This window comes from Elephas maximus, chromosome 26, assembly GCF_024166365.1.
Source record: "Elephas maximus indicus isolate mEleMax1 chromosome 26, mEleMax1 primary haplotype, whole genome shotgun sequence".
Classification (NCBI taxonomy): Eukaryota; Metazoa; Chordata; class Mammalia; order Proboscidea; family Elephantidae; genus Elephas; species Elephas maximus.
The window spans coordinates 42,056,601-42,070,457 of NC_064844.1; the positions used below are offsets into that span (position 1 = coordinate 42,056,601).

At 38.2% G+C, this 13,857-nt stretch overlaps 1 protein-coding gene across 5 annotated transcripts in view; it reads left to right on the forward strand.

Moving 5' to 3' along the window:
* Positions 1–13,857, forward strand: part of STAG1 (stromal antigen 1) — a 520,715-nt gene that overhangs the window by 312,549 nt on the left and 194,309 nt on the right. Inside the window, exon 1 of one of the 5 annotated variants that reach the window (XM_049870477.1) lies at positions 10,553–11,246. The exons of the other annotated variants lie outside the window; for them this stretch is intronic. The gene's annotated coding sequence lies outside the window, so the exon portion shown is untranslated. Of the gene's footprint in view, positions 1–10,552; positions 11,247–13,857 lie in introns of those variants that run through there. 5 annotated transcript variants of the gene reach the window in all.

A 13,857-nucleotide genomic window follows, 5' to 3' on the forward strand; every position in this document is an offset into this window, starting at 1 on the left:
TTGGACTCCAGCTTCCAGTGTTGTTATTGAGAAGTCTAATGCTATTTTGACTTCTGATTTTGATTTCTGTTTCTTGTCTTTGGAAGTTTCGAAACTTTTATCTTTATTCCTGGTGTTCTGAAATTTCACGGAGACATACCCTGGTATAGAAACCCTGGTGGCATAGTAGTTAAGTGCTACGGCAGTTCAAATCCACCAGAGCTCCTTGGACACTCTATGGGGCAGTCCTACTCTGTCCTATAGGGTCGCTATGAGTCGGAATCGACTCGATGGCAACGGGTTTGGATTTCCCATTTTTATACCCTGGTAAGTATGTTTTTCCCCCCATTCATTATGCCTTGTTTTCTTTCTTGAATTCCTGTTGCTTGAATGTTAATTTCTTACTTCAGTACTGAGTTCCTTATTATTTCTCTTTTATTTTCCATTTCTTAGGCTGTTGGCTGACCTTTCTTGTCTTTCCTCAACTTTACTAAACATCATTTTGGCTATCATTTTAAGTTTCTGAGAGTTTTTTCTTATTCTCCAGGTCTTTGTTTTTTATGTTTTGTGGATGCAGTATCATCTGTTTTTTCTCTAATCTCTTTGATGTTAATTATTTCTTTGAAATCTTTTTCTGCTTCCGGCTCTGACCTCTTATGATTCTCTGCTTTTATCTCTCTCTCTCATGTAAGGAGCCCTGATTGCACGGTGGTTAAAGCATTCGGCTGCTAACCAAAAAGGTTGGTGATTTGAACCCACCACCCACTCTGTTGGAGAAAGATGAGACGGTCTGCTCCTGTAAAGATTTACAGCCTTGGAAACCCTGTGGGGCAATTCTACTCTGTCCTGTAGGGTTGCTATGAGTCGTAATTGACTCGCTGGCAATGGGCTTGGGGCTTGGGCCATTCATTGTTGAGAAGGAGACACTAAAAAACTGATTGCGGGAGAAGAGTGTGTGTATGTGTTGTGGTTTACAGGTTTTTACTGGGGAAGTTCAGTTTCCTTGCAGAAGGATCTTCCAGTGTACTTAGTATGGCAGCTGACTGAATTTGGGAGTTGGCTAGAGTGAGGGAGCACTTCTATTCGTATGTCTGATGATTCCAAATAGCTAGGTTTTTTTTTTTCTTTCTCCAGGGTATAAACTTCTGGACTTCCAAGGTGGATGTGTGGTAGAGGATTGCCTGACTGCCTAGGTTGGAGTGGAGATTTGGAGATTTAATGTTCGTCATACAAACTCTGAAATGATACTCTTATTTTGAGACCTTATCTCACCCCATCTTCTATGGAACCTAGTGTTACTAATTCCTCAGTCCTTCTGAGACCTATAACATAAAGTGTGTGTGTGTGTGTCATGTTTTCTCCACTCATTGATTTCATTTGTATGCACTCTGTACATCTATCTGCGTTCGATATTCGTGTATTGTGGTTTGAGATTACAGGTATTTCCTGGATTCATTGAAGATGAAAATTGTTTTCTCCTAGTTAATTTAGTCATGTTTTTGAGAGACAAAAAGGTTGGTTAAATATTATTGTTTGGAAAGTATAAGTTTGTCACAACTACCCCCCCCCCCAGTTTTTAATAACCTTTTAAAAACTGAAAAAGGAATATAGTCATACCTTTCTTAAAAGTTTAATTTGCTCCATTATCAAAACAATTCTATAATGTGCAATAATAGTTGGTTTTCAAAAGTATAGTAGATACCACTAAGCTCGAATATAATTTTTTAATTTTCAGTTTAACGTTTAGGGAACATCAATACAGAATGTTAGATATTGAATAAACGGGTCGGTGGCCACAATCTTAATATCAAGCATTCTGTTTGCTGGTAACCAGCTTCTTTTGTTCTACTGCTGTTCTTCTATAGGGACTTTATATCCTTTGATGCTATTTTTTTTGTTGTTCTTCATACCCTTCATGTCCTCACATATTTCATTTTCACAGCTTAGATTCCATTACATCGTTCTTCATTCCCTCAACTTCCTTGTCTCTCTTTCCCCCCATCCTACTCCCTAGGAAAACATCAAATCTCCACCTACTTCATGCCTGCACCAGGAAAAAAAACAAAAAGCCCATTGCCATCAAGTTGATCCCAACTCATGACAGTCTTGTGTGTTAGGGAGAACTAAGCTCCATACAGTTTTCTTGGGTATAATTCTTACAGAAGCAGACAGCCAGACCCTTTTTCTCATGGTGCAAGTGTTTGGGTTTGAACCGTCAACCTTTCGGTTAACAGCCTAGAGCAAACCATTTGAGCCACCCATGGACCTGTACACCTGCATCAGAGCAGCTGAAAGTGAGTGGAAGAAAAAACATATTGGTTGGGGGCTTTATGTTTTTCTCTCAAGTGGACCTGTCTCTCAAGCTGCGTAGCAGTCCTTTTACAGGTAGTCCCCAACTTACGTTGTATGTGCGTTACAGTGAACCACACTTAAGATCATCTGTTTTTGTTTTTTTTATTCATCTTATTGTAATGTGTAATGCCTACAATGTTGCAGTGCATAATTTGCTGATGTTACTATTCTGAGATGTTCATATGCACATGTTCAGAGATGGTATTTATAAATATATACTGATAATAAAACGCAGTAAGAACAAAAACTAAAAAAAAGAAAAAAAAAGGTTCAATTTATGTCAGAACCAATTTACAGCAAATCAGAACCAGACCTTGTCTTAAGTCCGGGACTTCCTGTATAGTATCCTACTCAGTAGATACTCCCACTTTCTCAGGAGATTATTTCATCCCTTCTTTTTCATGGTCAGCTGGTTATCTTGCTTTCTTAGTAGAGGAGGTCAGAAGAGAATCCTTCAAGCATTAAATCTACCTACCTAGATGCAACGTTATCTGTATACACTGCCTTTTTTTTAAATTACAGTGCCCCCTGTCTAAGGCCAATCCTTGCACTTACACAGTGAATCACATTCTTTCTCACCTACCCAAGAACTTTGTTCATCAAGTTGTTCTCTCTCTTTCCTGACTTTTAATTTCCCCCCTTTTATTAGATAATAAAAATTATCATTACACTGATATGGTATAACAGCTCTCATCATTCAGGATCCCTCCCTTGTTCTCTCACAATCCCTTTTTTCTCTTTTCCTTTCCAGAAAAACTCCTCAAAAATTGTTTACATTGACTATTATCACTAACTCTCCTACAATTCTCCTTGAACCCACTCCAGTCAGGTTTCTGTCTCTACCACTTCACTGCCTCCACTCTTGTAGAGGTAAAATCAGTGAGCAGGGTGCCCAAATCAGTGGGCAGGGTCTTAGTCATCTAGTGCTGCTGTAACAGAAATACCACAAATGGGTGACTTTAACAAAGAGAAATTTATTCACAGTAAAAGAGGCAAAAAGTCCAAATGCAGGATGTCAGCTCCAGGGGAAGGCTTTCTCTCTCTGTCAGCCTTCTCATCCATCTTTCCCTGGACTAGGAGATTCCTTGGTGGGAACCCCTGGTCAAAGGATGTGTTCTGCTCACGGCACTGCTTTCTTGGTAGTATAGGTGCCACCTTCTGCCCCACTTCTTTCTTTTATATCTCAAAGAGATTGCCTCAAGACATGATCCAACCTTGTAGATTGAGTCCTGCCTCGGCAACACAACTGCCTCCCATCCTCCCTCATTAACATCATAGAGGCAGGATTTACAACATACAGAAAAATCACACAGTACTGGGAATCATGGCCCAGCCAAATTGATACATTTGGGGGGGGGGCATAAATCAATCCATGACAGGCCGCTTCCAGTTGTTATCTCTTTCCCTTGAAAGACAAAATTATTTCTTCCTTCTTGATACACTCGTATTTACGTCTTTTCTGGAATACCACATTGTCCTGATGAATCTTAGGAAGTTCTGCTGTAGTTATTGCCTCATCCTGGGAGTTCAGACCTCTTTTCTGTCTTTATTAACATTTCGTGAAAAAAGAGAAAACCAATCCCATGGTGTTATTATTTTTATCAAAAAAAATAATGATGGCAGGAGAGGTAATACAGCTGTTACCAATTACCAACCTGACACAAAGGGTCCTTGTCTTTTCCTGAGTAAGAATACAAGCAAAAGACAAACTTTATCTTCAGCTAGCTTTATTTTGCTTGAGTCAAGCAAAAACACTTAGCGAGGATCTAAACCTCTCCAAAAGGCTTGACACCACAAGGGAAGCAAAGCTAGGGATTATATGGGTTTGATGGAGATAATAGAGTAATGAATATTTAGTGGGCTTCTTTCCAGGGGCGGGCACTTCTCAGAATGGAGGTGTATGTTAATTAGGTTGCCCATGTATCTGGAATCTAAGATGGAATCTGCTGATATTCAAAATGGAGTGCTCTTGGCAGCCCTTGGAATCACTTATTAGGGGATATAGGGCAAGTGTACTTGATATTCGGCACTACATCACCACCTTCAGAGGGCTAAGGAAGGTCAAACAGCAGTCACACTCTGCTCCTCTGCACATGCAAAGGGGAAGGGGACTAGAAAAACACTAAGAAGGAGATACCCCAATCCCATCTCATGTTGGCAGGGTGTGTTCCTGTTTACCCACCTTCTAGATGGTAATCTTTTAACGACTCTTTTGTTCCACCAGCACAGTTAACCCTATCTGTCTCAGGACAGTGTGTGGTTCCTGTTTGCCCAACTTCTAGATGATAATCTTTTAAAAGCTCTTTTTGTTCAGCCACTGGCACAGTTAACCCTATCTGTCTCACAGCCACATAATTTAAAATTCAAAGTGAAAAAAAACTTATGTTATTCTTCCACCCAATCTCTTGGCCATCATATTTTCTTCTCTGAAGGCAACCAAAGTGACTAGCTTCTTATATACCTTTTCAAAGATACTTTATGCATATAATAAAACAAAAAAACACCCATTGTCATTGAGTTGATTTCAACTCTTGGTGACTCCATGTGTTACAGAGTAGAACAGCTTCATAGAATTCTTTTGGGTATAATCTTTATGGAAGCAGATTGCCGGGCCTTTCTTCCACAGAGCTCCTGGGGATAGGCACAAACCACACCAACCAGGGATGATATGCATATAATAGCAAGTACATATTCAGTGAGAGATAGAATGGTTTAGTGGTTAGTAGTTAAGAGCTTGAATTATGGAGCAAGACTGCCTGTAATGAATCCAGTCTCTTCCAGTTACTGGTTATGTAACCTTGGGCAAGTCTCCTACCTGATCTGTGCCACAGTTTTCTTTTATGTAAAAATGGAAAAATCAAACCAACCCCTCTGCCATCAAATTGATTCCAATTCTTAGCGACTCTATAGGGCAGAGTATAACTGTTCCATAGGGTTTGCAAGTCTGTAAATATTTACAGAAACAGAATGCCACATCTTTCTCTCCCAGAGTGGCTCATGGGTTTGAACCACCAACCTTTTGGTTAGCAGCTGAGCACTTTATCCATCGCACAACCAGGTCTTCTTAAGTAAAAAGGGAATAATATAGCAAAAAGATGGAAACAACCTAAGTGCCCATCAACAGATGAGTGGATAGACAAACTTGGGCACATACACACAATGGAATACTATGCAGCCATAAAGAATAATGGTGAGTTCTCAAAATAAAATGTGAATGAACCTGGAGGACATTATGCTAAGTGAGATAAGTCAATTACAAAAGAACAAATGCTGTGTGATCTCACTATTATGAAATGACAAGAATAGGTATACATACCAAAAAAAGCATTCTTTGGTGATTACCAGGGATGGAAGGGGGAGGGAGGGGAGAATCACTTCCTAAATAGTGAACACTTGTTAGTTTGGTGATGGGTAAAGCCATATCAGAGCCCTGGTGTCACAGTGTTTAAGAGATATGGCTGCTAACCAAAAGGTCAGCAGTTCGAATTCACCATCTGCTCTTTGGGATCGCTACGGGGTAGTTCTGCTTTGTCCTTTAGGGTTGCTATGAGTCAGAATCAACTGGAAGGCAGTGGGTTTGGTTTTTTTTTAAGGCAATACCAAATAAGAGTGAAGTTGCCACAACTTGACCAAGGTAAATGATGACACTAAGAAGTATACAAGAATAAGGGACGATTTTGGTAAAAGCCACAGCATACACAATTTCGCAACGGCAGTAATAACTTAAAAATACGTGAGTGGTTACATAGGTAGATATCTATGCATATATATGTATAAACACATACGAATACATGGGTGTGCATGTTTCAGTGTTTCTGTAGGCAAATGTATATACATGTTTGTGCAGCATATATATATTCATATATAAAATAAAACATAGGGGACACAGTTATAGATACTTCCTAGACAACCAAATAACTCACAAGATTGGGTTACTGGATTTGAAGGCTTAGGACTAGAGTCTCAGGGAACAACTTGGTCATTTGGCATAATGTAGCTCACAAAAATAATGTTCTACCTCCTAGTTAGGTGAGTAATGTCTGGGCTCTTAAAAGCTTTTGAGTGGAGGCGGGGCCGACATGGCACCTTAAACAGATAGATCCTGCCATCCCTCTGCAGCAAAGACCCGAAAAACTAAGTAAAACAGATACAGACATCAATCCTGGAACCCGAAGCATCAAATGAAGGAATAAAGAACTAGATAAAAAACCAAATGGCAGAATAAAGAACTCTCAATAATAAAACAAAGCTAAAAGACTTTTTTTTTTTTCAAGACTTAAAACAGGGAAACAGATGTCAATCTGTAAATGACAACAGTGTCAACACAAAAAGCGGAATAAATGGTGTACGTATAAAACTTTCAAATGGAGATTAAGGCAAGGCATACCAAGTAATAAAAGACTGGTTCAAACTTAGGTAGATAAGGGTACATTTAAAGGTAGCCACAGGAAAGTTAACAAACATATTCATCAGAATAAGAAAGAAGAAAAACAGTGTCAGTAAACACAAAATCTTTAATAATAAAAAAAAAAAATCCACAAACAAAAGGAACTCAGACCAAGAAAGAGATGCAAAGAAAACATCAGCACTACACACACACACATACACACACACAAAACACTGTGGCAACTATAAAAATCATACCAGTTGATAATCACACTGAATATAAATGGTTTAATGTATCTGTAAGGACACAGAGTGGCAGAATGGATAAAAAAGCACAACCCATCAATATGCTGTCTACAAGAGACACTGTAGAGACAAAGACATTAAAAATCAAAGGATGGGAAAAAAATTATCAAGCAAACAGTAACTGATAAAAGGCAGGAGTGGCAATGCTAATCTCAGATAAAATAGACTTTAAGGCAAAATCCACCATAAAAGCCAAGAAAGGACTTACATAAGGATTAAAGGGACAATCCACAAGAAGACATAACCTGGATAAATATCTACACACCTAACAACAGGGCTCAAAAACTAACAGGGCTCGCTCTAACAGCACTGAAAAGAGAAATAGTTTCACAATAATAGTGGGAGACTTCAGCACACCACTCTCATTAAAGGACAGAACATTTAGAAAGAAACTCAAGAAAGATACAGAAAATTTAAAGGCCACAATCAACCAACTTGGCCTCATAGACATCTATAGAACACTCCACCCAACAGCAGCCAAGTACACATCCTTTTCCAATGCACAAGGAACATTCTCCAGAACAGACCACAGTTTAGGCTACAGAGCAACCCATAATATAATTCAAAACATCAAAATAATACAAAGCACCTTCTCTGAACACAATGCTGTAAAAGTAGAAATTAATGACAGAAAGAGCAAGTGCTTCAACACCACTGGGTAATAGAAGAAACCAAAGGTTAGACAGGCTTATAAAACAAAAAAAGGCTCCAGGAATTGGCAGAATACCAATTGAGATGTTTCAACAAACAGATGCAGCACTAGAGGCACTCACTCATCTATGTCAAGAAATTTGGAAGACAGCTTCCTGGCCAACCAACTTGAAGTGATCCCGTATTTGTGCCAATTTCAAAGAAAGGTGATCAACAGAATGCATAAATATCAAACAGTATCATCACACACAAGTAAAATTTTGCTAAAAATCTTTCAAAAGTGGTTGCAGCTGTTTATTGACACGGACCTGCCAGAAGCTCAACCCGGATTCAGGGGAGGACGGAATGTGGGATATCATTGCTGATATAAGGTGGATCTTGACTGAAAGCAGAGAATACCAGAAAGATGTTTACCTGTGTTTTATTGCCTATGCAAAGGCATTTAACTCTGTGGATCATAACAAATTATGAATAACATTGCAAAGAATAGGAATTCCAGAATACTTAATTACGCTAATGCGGAACCTATTAATAGACCAAGAGGTAGTTGTTGGAACAGTACAAGGGAATACTGTGTGGTTTAAAGGCAGGAAAGGTGTGCGTCAGGGTTGTATCCTTTCACCATACTTAGTCAGTATGCTGATCAAATAATCCTTGAAGCTAGACTACATGAAGAAGAATTGGGGCATTAGAATTGGAGGAAGACTTACCAACGTGCAATGTGTAGATGACACAACCTTGGCTGCTCAAAGTGCAGAGGACTTGAAGCACTTACTGGTGAAGGTGAAAGACAATAGCCTTCAGTATAGATTACCTCAACATAGAACAAAAATCCTCACAGCTGGACCAATAAGCAACATCACGATAAACAGATTGAAGTTGTCAAGGATTTCCTTACAATCAACGCACATGGAAGCAGCAGTCAAGAAATCAAATGACACAGTGCATTGGGCAAATCTGCTGCAAAAGACCTCTTTCAGGTGTTCAAAAGCAAAAATGTCACTTTGAGGACTGAGGTGGGTTGACCCAAGCTATGGTATTTTCAGTTGCTTCGTATGTATGCATGCTTAAGCTAGATGGTGAATAAGGAAGAGCAAAGAAGAATTGATGCCTTCCAATTATGGTGTTGGTGAAAAATATTGAATATACTGTGGACTGCCAGAAGAGTGTATGAATCTGTATTGAAAGAAGTACAGCTACAATGCTCCTTAGAAGCGAGGATGGGGAGACTTCGACTTAAGTACTTTCCACATGTTATCAGGAACAACCAGTCCCTGGAGTAGGATATCATGCTTGGTAAAGTAGAAGGTGAGTGAAAAAAAGGAAGGCTGTCAATGAGATGGATTGACAGTGGCGGCAGCAGTGGGCTCTAGCATAACAATGATTGTGAGGATGGTGTGGGATGAGGCAGTTTTTCTTTCTGTTGTACATAGGGTCGCTATGAGTCAGAACTGCCTGGACGACGCCTAACAACATAAACAATACCACACATGAGGAATGTGCTTCTTATTTCAACCAAGTGTTTGAGACCAAATGAGCAATATCTGCCCAAGAGCAAAGACAGGAAGGGACAGGAAACCTGGATAAATGGACATGGAGAACCCAGGGTAGAAAGGGAAAGGGGAAGAGTGCTGATGCATTGCAGGGATTTCAGCCAATGTCACAGTGCAGTTTGTGTATAAATTTTTTAATGAAAGCTAATTTGCGCTACAAACTTTTACCCAAAACACAGTAAAATTAAGAAAAAAAAACCTTGCGAATGACCATCTAAGATAAAACTATTGGTCTTTACGCGTCAGGAGCAAAAGAGAAAGAAGAAAACCAAAGACTCAAGAAACTAATCTAGAATACTAATAGTCTACACGAACCACGGCCTTACCTACCTTGAGACCAGAAGAATTGTTGGTGTCCAGCTACCACTACCAACCGTTCTGACCAGGGACACAAGAGATGGTCTCGGATAAAATGGGAGAAAAATGTAAAACCTAATCCAAATTCCTAAAAAAGGCTAGGCTTACTGGACAAGTAGAGACTAGTTGAACCCCTTAGACTGTCGCCCTGAGATACCCTTTATGTTTCCAGCTCAAACCGCTCCCGGTGGTCACCTATCAGCCACAAGACAGAGTGGCTCATAAAATAATATCATCACCCATTAATACTGTGCTCCTCTAAACAATCATCTAAATGAGTCCTAAGGTTAGCATTTACCCTAGACCAAAGATGAGAAAGTAAGAGGGGAGGAGTGACAAGGCGTGTAGATTAATGGAAACATAACAAGCAGAATGGAAATAACGAGAATACTGACACGTTGTGAAAAGTGTAACCAATGTCACTGAATAATATGTTTATATTATTATTATATCTAAAATATAATTATATTTATAATATAAAACCTATAATAATAATATATCTCCAGAAACAGAAGTTTGTTTTTTTTTTTTTTTTTTAAGGGGATAATGATAGTACTTATTTCATAGGGTTGTGAGGCATACATGAATAAGTATGTGTAAATGGCTCAGAATAGTGGCTGGCACATGAAACAACATTCCTTTTTGCACAGATGATAATATAATACGCATATGATTAGGCATCTTGCTTTTTTTTTTAAACTAATGTCTTTGAGAGTTTTTTTCCCCACTGCACACAAAATTCTGTCTCAGTTTTTTCTAATGGGTGAACAATTCTCTATTGAGTTGATGTGTCATCCACTTGTATGTCTCAAAATACCAATCTCTTGATGACTTCCAAATGTTTATCTACTAGACATCCCCATTTCAATACCTAATAAGATTAAAACTTTGGAATCATCCTTGCCTTTTTTCTTTCATTTAATCTATTAAATTCTTTCAGGTGTACCTTCAAAATATACTTGATATCTGAGTATTTCTCTCTACCTACTGCTACCATAGTAATTGAAGCCAGCATCACTTCACTAAATTGATCAAGGCCAAAGCTTTGAGAATTGTCATTCTAAAATTTTGGCAATATTTTCACCATAATTTCAATGTCTTTCTAACTGGTCTCCCTTCTGCTACTACTTCTATAGTGTATTCTCTCTTGCCCATGACAAATCCTCAAATGGGTCTCATGTCACTTAGATTTAATTCTGGAATCTTACCCAAGGCCTAGGAGATTACCCTTGTAATCTGGCCTCTGGTTTCCTTTTCAACCTTATGTCCTATCTCTGCCTACCTCTGTGCTTTAGACACACTAAACACATTGCTCTTTCATGAGCGCCTTGCTGGTAATAATTTACCTTACAACTTTTGCGCTACTTGTTTCCTCTCCCTCAAACACTATTTTTGCCATATAATCCCATGCTCATTCCCTCACTTCATGTTCAAATTGTCAGTTCTTCAGAGAGGGCTTCCTGACTAATGCTAATATAGTACCTCATTTCAACTCTTTAACCTTATTTTTTTTTCCTTATAGCACTTAAAACGTTAACTGGCATATCTTTTTTTCGTTTCTATATTATCTGTCTATCCATTTATTGTCTTATTTTCTTCCCCAGAATGTAAAGAGGAGCGCTGGTGATGCAGCGGTTAAAGCTCTTGGCTGCTAACCAAAAGGTCAGCAATTCAAACCTACCAGCCACTCCCTTAGGAAACCCTGGTGGTGGTGTAGTGGTTAAGTGCTACGGCTGCTAACCCAAAGGTCAGCAGTTCAAATCCGCCAGGCGCTCCTTGGAAACTATGGAGCAGTTCTACTCTGTCCTATAGGGTCGCTGTGAGTCGGAATCGACTCGACGGCAATGGGTTTGGTTTTTGGGTTTAGCCACTCTCTAGGAGAGTGACGGAGCAGTCTGCTTCCATAAAGATTTACAGCCTTGGAAACCCTATGGGGCAGTTCTACTCTGTTCTATAGTGTGTCTATGAGTTAGAATCGACTTGACGGCAGTGGATTTTGTTTAGTGGGTAGAATGTAAAACTTATGAGGACAGGTCACTTACTCGTTCAGTTTCGTATCCCTAGCAATTAGACCAGGACTCAGTACGTGTGGGATTGATAGATGAATGGAGGAGCACTAAATTAGTACTTTGTAAACAATCTGTGTTGAAAGACAAGTTTTTTTTTAATACCTGATACTTTTGTAAAATGCAGTAAAATGGATCTCAAGAAAAAATGAAATATGTTTATTTTATTATCAGATTCAACAGACATAAAATTATTCAGATTGGTGTAAAAGTTTCTAAATAGTTTCAGTTTTGCACTTACCATAGATTGGTAAGAAACCATTTGTGATCAGCACCTATTTGCAGACCACACTCTGAGCAGCAACACACTAAAACACATCGACAATTTTATACTCATCAGTTGACATGTGAAGGCTAAGGGAAGCATTTTTCTCCTTGATAGACAAGGAGAAGCCACTGAAAAGTCCATGTCACAGTATCAAGGCTGAATTACTGTAGTCATAAAAATAAGTTAATTCAGAAACAATTCTATCTTCGAGTAGTGCTAATAGAACATAATAAGTAATCACTCTATATAGGAATCGTTCTTTTTCAGTGCACTGAATAAGACATCAAAATCTCCATGTTGTACATGTGTCATTAAATTAAAAGTCTCTTTTCAAGCTGTTAATTTGCTTATATGTTGGTCAGTGAAATAAAAGTTTCAGTGAACTAATCTAAATGTTACAGATTTGGGAACATTTTATGTCAATAAATACTGGTATATAATAGCTAATACCTTTCTGATTTTTTTTTTTTTTTTTATCATTTTGCAGTTTTTTGTTTGTTTTAGAATGGGATTTTTGTTTTGTCTTTTGGTCATTATATGACCGGGATTGAAGAAGGGTCATTAGTAGATATTGGCAATTAGTTTGGAATTTATGCAAAAGCCCTTAAATTAAAAAAAAAAAAAAAAAAAAGCTGTGCCTTAGCTTCTACTAGAGAATGTCAGCCAGCGTTGGTGTTAATTTTAATGCTTTCCATTTCCTTGATATTCAGATCATTTTGCTTAGAGATCTAAGTGTATATTCTGAATTAAACTGCACTGAATATCACTTTGTATGCTCAGGACAAATTCTTACAAATTTGGACTGTTTGAATACTCCATATTCCTCATATCTTTAAGCTAGGCTCCTTTCTTATATAGAGTAATTTGAAACATATTTTTTAACCTTCATAACATAGTCAAATACTCTATTACTGACAACACGTAAAAAACTCGCTTGGATTTTGAAACACAAGAATATCTTGCAGTTTATTGTATTCAGACACTATCTCAGGAAAAGAGAAACATTTTCATTAAATGCATTTCTAAGTGGTCACCAATTTAAATTTGTTTTTAGGACTGTTCATCTTATGTTTTGGTCAAAGGGCAGAAGCAATCATTATTGAGATGGAGTTGGCCAAAGTGTAGATAGTTTCAGAATAACAAACTGGATGTATGTGTGTATATACAAGATAGATAGATACAACGTGTATACACGTGTGTATATATGTAACTAATTGGGAAAACCTGGTTGCCTAGTGGTTAAGTGCTATGGCTGCTAACCAAAAGGTTGGCAGTTCGAGTCCACCAGGCGCTCTTTGGAAACTCTATGGGGCAGTTCTACTCTGTCCTGTAGGGTCACTATGAGTCGGAATTGACTCGACGGCAGTGGGTCTTATATGTAACTAAAGTGAAATAGTGAAAAATATATGCTTATTTTTAATTACAGGAATATATTTGCAGATAAGTGGATTCGGTTTTCCAAAACACTGAACGATTTTATTTTCTAAAACTAAACATTTGTATTTGCAGATGCATAATTTGGTGGGTAACCCAGTATGAAAAAAGGGGGATATATTTTTATTTTACCAGTGCAAACTTATTTTTCTATCAATGTTTCCTACCCTTTCATCCCAATAATGAAAATAAATGAGTGGATAAATAAATGTTTGAGGTTTGTGTCATTCCTGTTTCTAGTAGAACTTGAAACAAAAGTTTAAAAATATTTAGCAGGATTTACAAATATAAGAAAAAAAACTCAGAAGTACATTTGTACTGTGACTGGTGAAGATAGGTCGATTGGAAGTTCACAAAGTACATTTTTAATGAACTTAATGAGTTTGGTAGGGATCCGTCAGTTTTGCAGTGGTTGTAGGTTGGTCCATTGACTGAGGTGAGGAATACAGGAAGAGGACCACCTTTGGAGGTAAAGATTATAAACTGGTGTAACATCTCAGGCACC